At 34.5% G+C, this 12,966-nt stretch overlaps 1 long non-coding RNA gene across 3 annotated transcripts in view; it reads right to left on the bottom strand.

Annotated features, from left to right (window-relative positions):
• Positions 1-12,966, bottom strand: part of LOC143669079 (uncharacterized) — an 80,802-nt gene that overhangs the window by 45,194 nt on the left and 22,642 nt on the right. Inside the window, exon 3 of one of the 3 annotated variants that reach the window (XR_013168681.1) lies at positions 2,629-3,013. The exons of 1 other annotated variant lie outside the window; for it this stretch is intronic. This is a non-coding gene — a long non-coding RNA (uncharacterized LOC143669079). Of the gene's footprint in view, positions 1-2,628; positions 3,014-9,820; positions 10,254-12,966 lie in introns of those variants that run through there. One more of the 3 variants, XR_013168680.1, reaches the window with a different exon arrangement.

Here is a 12,966-nt window from a genome sequence, read left to right on the forward strand (position 1 = left end):
GTCCCTGTGTTGGCAATGACACACAAGACAAGGGGAGCAGTGAAGGTGTGAGAGCCAATGTGTTTTGTTCCTCGGAAGAGTCTAAGGAGGTAAAACCCATGATGGAGGTCTCATTTGCTCCCCCCATGTTTTGTACTCAACTGGAGGAACCAAGAGAGAAAGATGTCAGTGTACCACAGGGAAAATATTTACTATGAAAAAAGATTTCATTTAATTGACTGTGCTAAAAAATTCCATTCTGCACAAAATCAGAGTAGAACTAAGCAGGAGACAATGTTTACTATTTGGCTTTGTCTTCAAATGAAATGATAAAGTCTAATAAGATAGGTATTAAAAAGTGAACCTAGAAGTTCTACATTATTGAGTGAAGACATACAATTAAAATGCAGAAACATATGGATATTTGACAAGCAGATAAAGCAGGGGAAGTGTTGGAGGAATTGTTATTTCTCTGGGTGCTTTCAATTTCCCTGGGTAAACAGCCAACATACTCCATTGATATGAGAATGGGCACAAATTTGTTGAACTTCCCAGTATGCAAACCAATGTAAACATGTTCTGTCCTATAACTTAGAAAATTGTCAGATAATTTTGTGGCAGACCATATCCCTGTGAATAAAGAGTTGCTCCTCACGCATATCTTTGCAACCATGTGAAGCAGTGCTTGTACTAACTCCAACGTTAATGCACATAGAAAAGCAGAATATCATTCTGTATAAAGTGTAATTGCTCATTTTCTCACTTTTCAAATAAAGCAATACATTTACCTTTGGTGCAGGACAGCATCCATGAAATATAATAATAAATTCACTTCTCTACTTTATGTTCTGCTTAAAGAAAGTCTAAAAACTAAGAGAAGTTGTTCCCAAATAGTTTCATTAATGGAGGATCTGTGCTGTGTCTTTGTATCATGGATTGACCTAAGTCAACTCCAACCTGTTGTTTTATTTGACCCACTAGAGTAAGTGTGACAATAGGACACACTGGTGAGGTAATTGGATGCTGGCACAGTGCAAGCTTATGGTCATTATACAGTGCATATCTTTTGTATAATGTGGTCACTGTGCACATTTTTTGCTCCATCTTGAAGATTGAAAAGAAAGTTAATTGATGGTTAGAAAAACTGTATACTAACATTTATATTTTTGCTTTATCTAGTAAAATGGGAAGAATAATAACTGGTAAGCAGAAGAACTCCATACACCCTTTATAGTTTTGCTCTATCTTGTCGAATAAGAAGAAATAAAGTTATTAGGTCTACGTCAAAGCCTGAAACTAGGCTTGTGTATGCTTGGCAGTTTTACCCTTCATAGAAGAATTGGTGTATTTTGCAAAATGCAGTGCTGCCTTTCTACTTGAAAGAAGTATTGTTCATTTCAAAATAACAAGTTATTGAAACTTGGTTTAAGTGAATGCAACTGCTTCACATAAGTCAGTATTTTGTACTAACAGTTCAGACTGTAGAAATAAAGCCCAAGCATTCTCAGAGGGAATGGGAAGGACATCTAACATGTTCCTAGCAACTCCTAAGTTCAAGCAAGCAGCAGAGGTGTGAGGGTTTTTAAATGAGACATTTTCAAACATGCAGGGTTCTTACAGTTTGTAAGACGTATAGGTTTCATAAAGGAATATATGGTGGTTATAAATGGAAAGGAGGCCTGCATTTGCATGACATGTAAAGTAGGGGGAAAGAGTGCTGATTCCCAAGTGAGGTCGGGTGGTGAATGATCCAGAATTTTTATCCCAGAAGACAATGTGGAACTATGTGAGCCAGTTGGATTATAAAACTATTGCATTTTACTGTATGGTTGCCCATAAATTTCTAAGAAACCAGAGATTTGCAAACACATGTAACAACCTGCAAAATTTACAGCTGCTCTACTTTGTCACATCATTGACTTACCATATGAACAAAAAGCTCTAGAAATGATCTTTATATCTGTTCTCATTCCACATTCTAGATGCCCTGTGATAAGTTATGGTTCTTTATTAAAATAGTCCACAATTTGTTTCCTCCAGCTCATTTTTTTCTGCTTTCTCATGCTACCTGTTCAATGTTACTTGAATCCCATAACAAAGAGTGCTAAATGAGCTTGGCTAGTTAAGAGGTAAGGTAAATGAAGAATACCAGCCACATGCAATGGGGCCTTGGTACTCCCAGAAGAGTTTCCTTGGGGACTTCTATCTGTGACTTTCAATTATACAGACTTTAATTTGTAAGGTTGGACTTCCTCAAGAATACATCTTAATGAGTAATTGCTTGATATTCTGAGGAAAGTGTTCCCTTTTTCCTGCTCATCATCAATATTTTCTAATAAATATGCTGGGATTGTAGATGGCATATGATTCTCTGTGTATCTTATGTTTTCTGAATGATGATCTCTTCCAGAGAAGAGATGACCTCTGGAATTTCTACTTTCAGTGGGCATAGTGTCTAAGAGACTAAACTTATCCCCCAATTCAAGTTGGAATTGGGAAAGTCTTTCTGTTGCAGTCTTTTATCTTGTATGTCAGAAAGAGAAACATCTGGAGATACGTCCTGAATTAGTTAAATTAGGTTTTAAATTTGCAGCCCAGTGGAGGATAGGTATGACACAATGGGAACCCAAGTCCATAATACATGAGAAAATATCATTTTTATTCAAAGGTCTCAGAGACAGAGGAGAACCATGAAGGGTCAGTTTAAAGCAAATCATTCCCTGTCCCTCTTCTCCAGATCCTCACCCAATATGAGCAAATTCCTGATGAGATGTAGAATTCATCCTGTAACCCAGCCGCAACTTTCTTAGCCTCTTCAGAGACTTTCCTGTCCATCCCAAAGGAATCATATGCTCTGTCCACAGCTAGAATCCCTTTACATCTGACCCTTGTCTGAACCAAGGCTCATACTCCTATGATTCAATTTTGTTTCATATTCATCACTCCTGCTCTTCTTACTTTTCTGTACTCCTTTTCTTCTTTCTTCAACCTCACTCTCATTAATTTAATGTATGTGCTTTTTTTCTCTCATTTCCTAAAAATAACAAATACACATTAGATATATGTATCTTTTATCATTTTTGTCTTATCTGATTACTTTTTTGAAAATGCAGGGTACAACCATTGCTTTCATGTCAATGCTTCCACTCAGATCACAGACTATTGACTTTGGAATATCCCTGCCACAATTCTTTTACATCCGCTGCACATATTGCCTCAAACTTCTAAAACACCTTCTGTAGATATATTTTGAAGATAGTTTTCAATAGTTTTCTTCCTTGATATCTCAGTGTGAACTTTGCTTTAACTTTAACGGTGCCTTTTGGGGAAAAATAGAGCAAGAAACCACCTTCATTCAACAACTACAATGTGTCTTAAACATACACTGTCAAACCATGAATAGGTATTTCATTTGATCAGTAGGCTGAGTCAAACTGTTAAACCAATGTTATAGCAGACACAGAAGTAGTATATTTAGAGATGAATATCACATACAAATTACCTGTAAGCATGATATTTTTATAAAATTTCTTGTAATCACGATTTTTATAATGTATATATATATATATATAATATATATACACAGTCTATTTTTAGAAGCATCAAACTTTCAAAAGGCCCTCTCTCTCTCTTACAAAAATACTGAATTTGACTGATATCAACATATTGTCAGAACCTTAAATTAGTGCATTTCCATTTTATCTTAGATATATCCTTGGATAGTCAGTCAAATTCTTGTTTCTTAACCATATACAGGAGGTTTCAGTATGGGAGTGAACATTTTATATAAATCAGACTGAACTTCACCCTATTCTGATAGTATAGGAAACAAGCGTCATATAGATGAAAATCATTGCACCAAATATAGACTCACCACTACAGTAGGATATAATGTTGAGACTCTAGATTCTGTTTATTCATAATTTTCTCATCTTTCCTGAACTATTTTAATTCTGCCAATTTTTATCAACATAGGAATTATAATAAATTTCAATTCCTTCTCAAATTATTCATTTATGAATTATAATAAATTTCAATTCCTTCTCAAATTATTCATTTATCTGAATTAGCGTGGGGATATTTCTATGGACTATTTTTCTCTTGTTACTTGGGATAATGTCCTGAATTTCAGCATGCTTAATGCACTTTTTTATCAAATGAAGGACATTAAAAATGAAAACTGTAGAAACTCTGTGATCTTCCAAAAAAATGCTTAGGCTTTCTTCTGCCAGGCTGGTAGACATGAGCAGAACACTAGTTTAGTCTTACCTTGGCTTGGTTTTTGGATCTAATATGTCTTATATATTTCAGTTCTGCTCTTATTTCTAGGATTTTTCTTTTACTATCAATATATTCCTACTCCAGGTTGTGGCTTTAACAATTAAAATATGACTCTTTTGCCATTTTGTCATCTCACCTGAAAGTCCAGGGAATTTTCTGAGGCCCTTCCATCATGGTGGGACCTAAATTTCAGGCATCCTTTAAAGATCTCTGCTTAGGTCTTTGGTCTCCTAGGTAGCTTGCTTCCAGTATTCCTGCTATGCATTTCCCAGCAGATGAGTGGTCAGTAACTTGAGAATTTACAAAGAGACACTTAGCATTCTCCAAAGCCTCCAGCTCTAGAAGTGTTTAACTCAAGTCCCAGCCATCTTAATGACTCCAGACTCATCTGTGTCTACCCATGCAACTACTTCCTGATGGTGTGCTTTTCCTCAATGTCATGTTTTGAAAATGCAGACAAGGAAAAAGCTTGACTTCCTATGCTTCTTTTACTCAAGGAGTGTAATCCTTCAAGTGTTTCCTTTTTTTGCTCTCTATTGCTTAAAAATATTTAGTTTATATTTCTTCAGCTATTGCAATTGTTTTGGTAGTTGTGGGGTTTAGTATAATGAAAGGTATTCTATCACGAAGAGAACTGAAATTCATTTAAAGCATTAAGTGACTATGAGGTCTTCAGTGGAATACTGATTCTTTTTTAAATTTTTTATACTGGTAGTATATATAAAATAAAAATTTCCATCTGAACCACATTCATATCTGCAATATGAAAGTTACATCCACAATTTTGTGTTACCATCACCATCATTCATTTCTGAAACATTATCTCTGCAAATAGAAATCCTGAACTCATTAAGCAGTAACTATCCATTCCACCCTTGACACCCAAAACTCTGATAAATCCTAATCCATTTACCTCTTCTTTGCATTTGAACATTCTAGGTATGTCATATCAATAGAATCACAAAATATTTGTACTTTTATGTCTGGGTCATTTTGGTTGACATGATGTTTAAAGGTTTGTCTGCATCATAGTGTATAGCAGGACTCATTTCTCTTTATCTGTGTATAATATTCCATTGTAATATTACAAAAAAAGTTGGAAGTCAGGGTGCTTCCAACTGCAATGACATTTTGCTTATCATTTCACATATTGATAAACCCTTGGGTTGCCTCCACCTTTTAGCTAATATAAGTAAAACTGATATGAACATTGGTGTACAAACATCTGAATGCCTGCTTACAAGTCTTTAGCGCAAATAGCAAGAAGTGAAATTTCTGGGTCATATGGTAATTCTATGTATAACTTCCTTAGGAAATGTAAAAATATTTTCTGGATTCACAGAAAATATCCACCAACAAGGTTATAGGGTGCCAATTTGTCTGCATCCTAGCCAGTACCTATTATTTTTCATTTTTATTAATACAAGTCATGTTAATTGATGTGAAGTGGTGTCTCCTTGTGATTTTGATTTAATTTCCTTGATGGCTCACAATGTAGAGAATCTTTTAATGTGCTTATTGGACATATGTATACCTTGTTCAGAGCTATTCAGTTTGAATTCAGTTGTTAGTCTAACCTCAGTTGAGTTGTGTTTGAGTTGTAGCAGTTATTTATACATTCTGGCTATTAAATCATATCACTTATATGAGTTTCAATTATTTCATCCCATTCTGTATATTTTGTTTATTATCTTGACAAGTCCCTTGAGGTACAAAATTGGTAATATTAGTTAGGTCCATTTTATTTTTTCTTTTGTTGCTCATGCCTTTGGTGTTATATCTAAGAAATCAAATATAAGGCCCAATATAAGGTCATGAAGGGTCCCCACTATTGTGTTCTAGAGATTTAGGTCTTAGATTTATGTCACTGAACCACTTTAAGTTAATTATTTTGTATGGCCTAAGGTTTGGGTCCACTTTTTTCTTTACCATTACATTTTAGCACCATTTGTTGAAGAGACTCTTCCTTTCTTATTTAAAGCACTTGACATCATTGTCAAAAATCAGTCAACTATAGACGTGGGGCTCATTTCTGGACTCTGGATTCTTTTCCATTATTCTGTATGTATATTTTTATGCAAGCATCAGGGGGTTTTGGTAATTGTGGCGTTGTAATAAATTTTTGATTGGTAAGTGTGAAATGTCCAGTTTGTTCTACTTTCTCTTGGTTACTCCAGGCCCCTTGCAATTCCACTGAATTGGAATTAGCTTTTTCATTTATGCAAAAATGTTGTATTGAGATGGCATTGAATCTATAGAACTCTTGAGTAGTAGTGACTTCTTAATAATATTAAGTCTTCCAAAACTTGAACTTGGAATGTCTGTATATATTTTTAGTTTCTTTTTGTAGGATTCATCTCTTTTGTTAATTTTTTCTTAGATATTTTATTCTTTAGATATTGTTGTATAGAATTCTTGTGAACATTTTTTCTTTCAGCAGTTTAAATATCAGCCCTCTGCTTTCTTTCCTGCATTGTTTGTGATATGTAATTGAAATTTAATGTTATTGAAGGTCCTTTTTACATGGTGAGTTATTTCTGTCTTTCTGCTTTTAGGATCCTCTCTTGTTTTTATTCTTTGACAATTTAATGGTAATTTATGCTGGTGTGCATCTATTTGTGTTTAACTTATTTGGAGTTCCTTTAGCTTCCTGGATGTGTATATTCATGCATTTTATCAAATATGGGAAATTTTAGAAGCAGATGTTGGTAAGCTTCAATGATATCTCACTGGTACCTTAAACCCTGCTTAAATTTTTTTTCATTCTTTTATTCCTTTCTGTTTTCAACCTGAATAGCTTCAATAGTTTTATCCTAAAATTCACTGATTCCTTCTCCTGAGTTTTCAAACATGCAGTTGAAAATATCTGGTGAATTTTTAACTTCAGTTATTATATTATTTATCTATTGAATTTCTGTTTGGCTTCCATTTTAAAATTCCTATTCCACTGTTTCTTTAATAGATCATAGATGTTTCAAATGAATATGAATATCAGGGTGCTTCCAACTGCAATGCATAAACATCCAAAATTCTCCATTCTTATGAGGATGGGTACAAATTTGTTAAACTTCTTAATTTTTTTTAATGTGAAAATGTTTTGCTCTACTACTTAGAAAATTTTATATTTTCTTAGTACTCCTTGTGAATCAGAAGGGTTTCTCTATACATGTATTTCTGAACCATTTGAATCTATGTTTTTCATTAATTGTATAGTTATTGCTTATAATAAATATAATATACCAATATTTTATATGAAATGGAATTGCTCACTTTCTTACCATTCTCCATTCTAATAAAAAATACCTTTCTTTTCTGTACGGAAATGTATTTAGGTAATACAATGAATTCTTCATTTCACTTTGCTAGTTTTTAGAGTACTGAAAAGAAATGTCTAATTTATGAGAGTGAAGTCTCCATAGTCTCACTGGAGGTGGTTCTTTACCTGACTTTGTACCATGTGGTAACCAGAAGGGCAGCTGCAGGTTTGTGTTTGACCAGGGGTCTCAATACTGCAACAGTGATCACAGAGCACAATGTTGAGATTATTGGCAGCGGACACTGATAACCTGATCTTATGATCACCAGAATAATTCCATACAACTCTTTATACATCTTTTCTATATTTTAGAATGAGAAAAAAATGTAACTGGTAGATTTATTGTGAAGTCTCAAAGTCACTTTGCATGTATTTGCCAGTTGGCCATTTTTTGGTAAAATCTTATTAATTTTTCAACACATCGTCCTTCCTTCCAGTTTGAAAGTTGCAAAATTAATTTCTGAATATTAAACTTACATCACATCTATTTACATGAATCTATTTACATGAATGCAGATACTTCAGATTCTGCAGTATAGTAAACTAACAGTTAGAAAAGAAAATGCCAAGTTTTATTAAGGGATACGGGAACGAGAACTGATGTGTTCTAAGTACCTGTTAGGTTAAGATAATGGTCAGACTTTAAAAACTATGCACTCTTCCATCACCCTAAGTTGCTTTACAATTTGCTATGTTCATAAGTTTCATAAAGGGGGATATGGTGACTGTATGTCAACAATGAGTATCCATCTTGAATGTCATTAAAATATCTAAACTTTCAGGAAAGTACGGCAAAAGATAGATTATTCAGTTGGAGCATATGGTTAATGAGCCAGAACCATCATTATAGGAGGCCATCCAGAAATGAGTTATCATGTTGGATAATAAAGCTAAATACATTATGACCTTTATATTGTTTTAAACCAAATTTACAAACACACCTGAATATCTTCTAATTTATTGCAGCCCCGTTTTGCCTCTTTTATAAACCAACCTCATGAGCATAAACTTTTAGAATTATATTCATTTCTTATGCTCATACCACATTCTAGAAGCCATGGGCATGTTGCAGTTGTTCACTGAAATGGATTTTGATATGTTTCTTCAGGTAAGCAAGTTCCACCTTCTTGCTTTACCTGCTGCATTTCACCTTGAGTTGTATAACCTAGGAGTGGTAAGTGAGCATGGTTATTTATGAGGTGAAGTGAATGAAGAATCCAGGGGATTGGGCGCCCCCACAGGAGTCTCCTCAGGGATGTCTATACTTGGCCTTCGTTATAGAATTTATTTCATCAACTTGAAGTTCCAGAAGAATAATTTCTAATGGATAATTAGTAGTATTTTGAGAATAGTTTTCCTTCCTCTTGCACATCACCAGCATTATCTAATAATCATGCTGTTATGGTAGAGGGTGCATGCTACTTAGCATATAACTTCAGACTTCTATTCAGTGTTCTTATCCATGCTGTCAGGAAGTCCTTATTTGGTGTGCATAATGTCAAAGAAACTGAATATATCCCCATAAACAAGTTGGAAGTAGCATAAACCTGGATGAATACGTGTAGGTCATTGACTTAAGGTCTACCTTCGAACAGTAATGTGAAATATTTTAAAGTTGTTACAATTGTTTCAATGGTGTCCAGGGTAGTTTAATACATGCTACTCTGTCACATGGGAAACTGGAAGTCAGTTAAAGCAGTGAGTGAATATTTGGTCTTCAATGGAATATTGATTGTTTTTTAATTCAATTGTATATTTATGAAACTTTACAGAAACTTCAAAGTTGAACTTCAAATATATTTGAATTTCAAAATATTTTCAAATCTGGAATAGTATAAATATAAATAATAATGAAGTAGTTTTTCAACAGTTTTCTACATCCAAATTTCTGAATTAGGATCAAATAGATATAATATATTAGAATATTATTTTTATTTGAAAATATCAAATGCTAAACACATTTTCTAACATGTAGTAAAATTACAAAATGAGGAAATGTCATTAAAGAAGAATAGAAACCAGAATAAACAAAGATACTGTGTCTACATTGAACAGAATTAGATGAGATACTTGGACGAATTAAGATATGTGAAAAGCACAGGCATAGAATAATAGAGAAACAATTGTTCTGACTTTGGATTCTTATATATTATGATTAAATAAACTGCAGTTGATAATCCACTGATAAACACTAGGAAATATTTAGAGTGATATTCACAAATCATGAGCTTGGTATTCCCGAACTTTTATTTCCCAATATACCATGTTTTTTTTGTCATAATGAAATAAGGCAGGGCTTCACCTTTAGCTTTATTATCTAGAAGCTTTCAGGTTCCTGCATAATCTTCCACAGCTAAAGTTCACATTGTCCATCCCTTGATTTCATAAAGATTCACCACTCACACCCCAAACTTCACAGTGTAAAACCAAAGCACTTAGAATACCAGCCCTTGAGTCCTAAATATGTGTATCACATGTAAACATCCAGCTCATCTCAGAATCAGAGGCAGTCTGGGGTATGTCTCCAGTGTGGGGCTCAAAGGTCTGGCAGCTTGCATATCACCTGCTGGGTGGTGGGCACTGAGGACTTTTCCTTGTATACTTTTGAGGTTGATCTCATTGGTCCATCAGCATAAAAGATGCTGTACAAATATAGATGTACAGTTAGAGTCAAGTGCTGCATATATGGAAAAAAGAGAGATTTATCTGTGGTGTCACTGATTTGGTTCACAATTATTTATACATTTATTTTTCTTTTATTTCTGTCACTGAGTTCTAAGTTGTCATAGAACCACAATATCTTATTAAGCTTTACATATCTCATATCAACCAGCATAGTGCCTTAAACATAGCACATTCTCACTCAATATTTCTTAAATAAAATTGGGAAGAAAAAAATAGGAGAGACCTAAGCCAGATCTGTTGAAGTCTAGAATTTTATGACTTGTTGGTGCTGCTGTGTTCCCAGAATGATGGTGGTAGGAATATTGGTTTATGTAAATTTTTAAATACTTGAAAACATTGCTATCTAATTATATTACTGTGCAACCTGAAAGAACTGTCTTCATTCAGAAAGAAATATGGGTCTTTAGATGTGAAATGATGTGCCACTCCTAATAGAAGATCATGTAACATGACTGAAAATGTATGAGAATTTTCCATATAACAGCAACCAGCAAGTAAATGTAAGCTTAGTTTGGACTTCATGGTAAAGCTCTCAATTCTCATAATCTTCATTTTATGGGTAAGGAGGATAGGTCTGGCAATTTCTATGAATTTTTCTGATGTCCATAAGATATGGGGTGGACAGAGATTGCGGTTCTCATGACACCTCTTGACCTGATATGCCCCAGTAACTATCAGACATCAATGAGGAGGCTGAAGTCGCCCTTCTGAACACTCCTACCAAGATGCAGAGAAGTAACCTCTTCCAGTCAAGCTGTGTGAGCTGCTCCTTATGGCATTATTTTTCAGTTTAACTGCCTAGACACTGATGACAAAGCAATAGCCATGTTCCTAAATGCTGTCTAGCACAGAATAGAATAAATTGTGAAATTGGAACATCGAGTACTTATACTGTGAAACTCCAGAACTACTGGAGTTAATCACATTTACATTCAAATCTTTCTCAAACAACCTGAAATATAGTACAACTCAAAATCCTCAAGTAACAATATTTTCATTTCATGCTAAGATTAATGAATGTAGAAAGTCACCTGTGGTAAGAATCAAACATTAATACATATATTATTGACATTTATCACTGTCCTTACTAATAAATGCAAATGCTTATCTTAGTTTGCTTCTCTTCCAGGATGGGTCAACTTTAGGGGAAATTTTTTCATGAAAGAAATTGATTTTCATATATTTACTTCTTGATAAAATTAATAGCCACAATTTAGTCCTAGAGTACACTAACATATTTCTGCCTTTCATCCTTTCAGCTGCATAGGAAGCATGGAGAGAGAAAATGAGACCTCCATGGTGGGTTTCACGCTTCTTGGACTCCTCTCAGGATCGAGATATGTTGACTTCTTCGACTGTACTATTCTCCCCTTGTAGGTTGTTGCCATCACAGGAAACACTGTCCTGGTCCTTCTCCTGCCTCTGAATCCCCAGCTCCATGGTCCCATGTGCTTTCTCCTCAGCCCACTCTTCCTTATGAATATCTCCCTCATTCCCAGGACTGTTTCCAAGGGCTATACAAATTCTTTATAAAGGGCATCCTATATGCCTTACATTGGCTATGGGACTCAAGCTTATTTCCATTCAGCTCTTAGAGGCAGCAAACGTATTCTGCTCACTCTGATGTTTTATGATTGATATGTGACTATCTGTAACCATTTGAGATATGTGATCATTAAGGATCCTCAACTGTGCCTGCAGATGGCCATTGTGTCCTGGTTAGGGGGTGCATTTAACACCTTAACCCAAACAACATATACTATGAATTTTCCAAGAGGGCTCAAGAGAAGTCCTCCACTTCTTCTGTGAGCTACAGGCAGTACTAAAGCTGTCTTGTGAGGACACTTAGGTTTATGAGAAAGTGGTGTTTGTGATTGGAACTGTGTTTCTCCTCACTGCTTTTGACCTCATTCTGGTCTCCTACATTTTTATCTTCCTTGGTATTATCCAACTGAATTATCTAAGGTGAGGATAAAGCTCTTACCACATGCTCTTCCTATCTGATGGTAGTATTTCTTTTCTTTGGTTGAACCATGTTTATTTACATGATTCCTTGAGCCTTCCATACCTCAGAGCAAGATGAAGGTCCCTCTGTCTTCTCTACCACCCTCCCTCCCATGCTGAACCCTTTCATATATAGCCTAAGGAACAAGGAAGTGGGAAAGACTCTGAAGACTGTTCTGGGTAAAGCCTAATAGCTAAGAAACATGATAATATTAAAAGTTTTGGAATAATCTGGTTGCAATTTTCAGCCAACAAATTCAGTACTTCTTTGGGCAATGTGATATGTTTTCTTAGCAATTTTTAATTTTGACTATGTTTGCACTATGTAAATTAAAAAATATTTGTAATTATCTAAATGAATGGATATATAATTTGGCCTATGGTAAATAAGTATATACATTACTTTACTGATTTTTATTGTGTTATTATCAACATTTGGCTTTACAGCCAACCAGTTATGATAAAAACAACAGCTTACCTGATTTGCCTGATTTACTTAGCATCAAGTATACATGAAATTAGACCAATGCAGAAAGTTCCTGATTGGCTTCAACACCTAAAGTCTTCTATCTGTATATGACACAGATCAGAATTTCTTTGACTTCATTAAACTTTTCTTTAATAAGATTATAAAACAACCCATTCACATCAGATTTCAAGTGGATATGGAAGGAATTTTCATTAAATAATTAAAGATGTTT

This window comes from Tamandua tetradactyla, chromosome 25 (genome assembly GCF_023851605.1).
Source record: "Tamandua tetradactyla isolate mTamTet1 chromosome 25, mTamTet1.pri, whole genome shotgun sequence".
Lineage (NCBI taxonomy): Eukaryota > Metazoa > Chordata > Mammalia > Pilosa > Myrmecophagidae > Tamandua > Tamandua tetradactyla.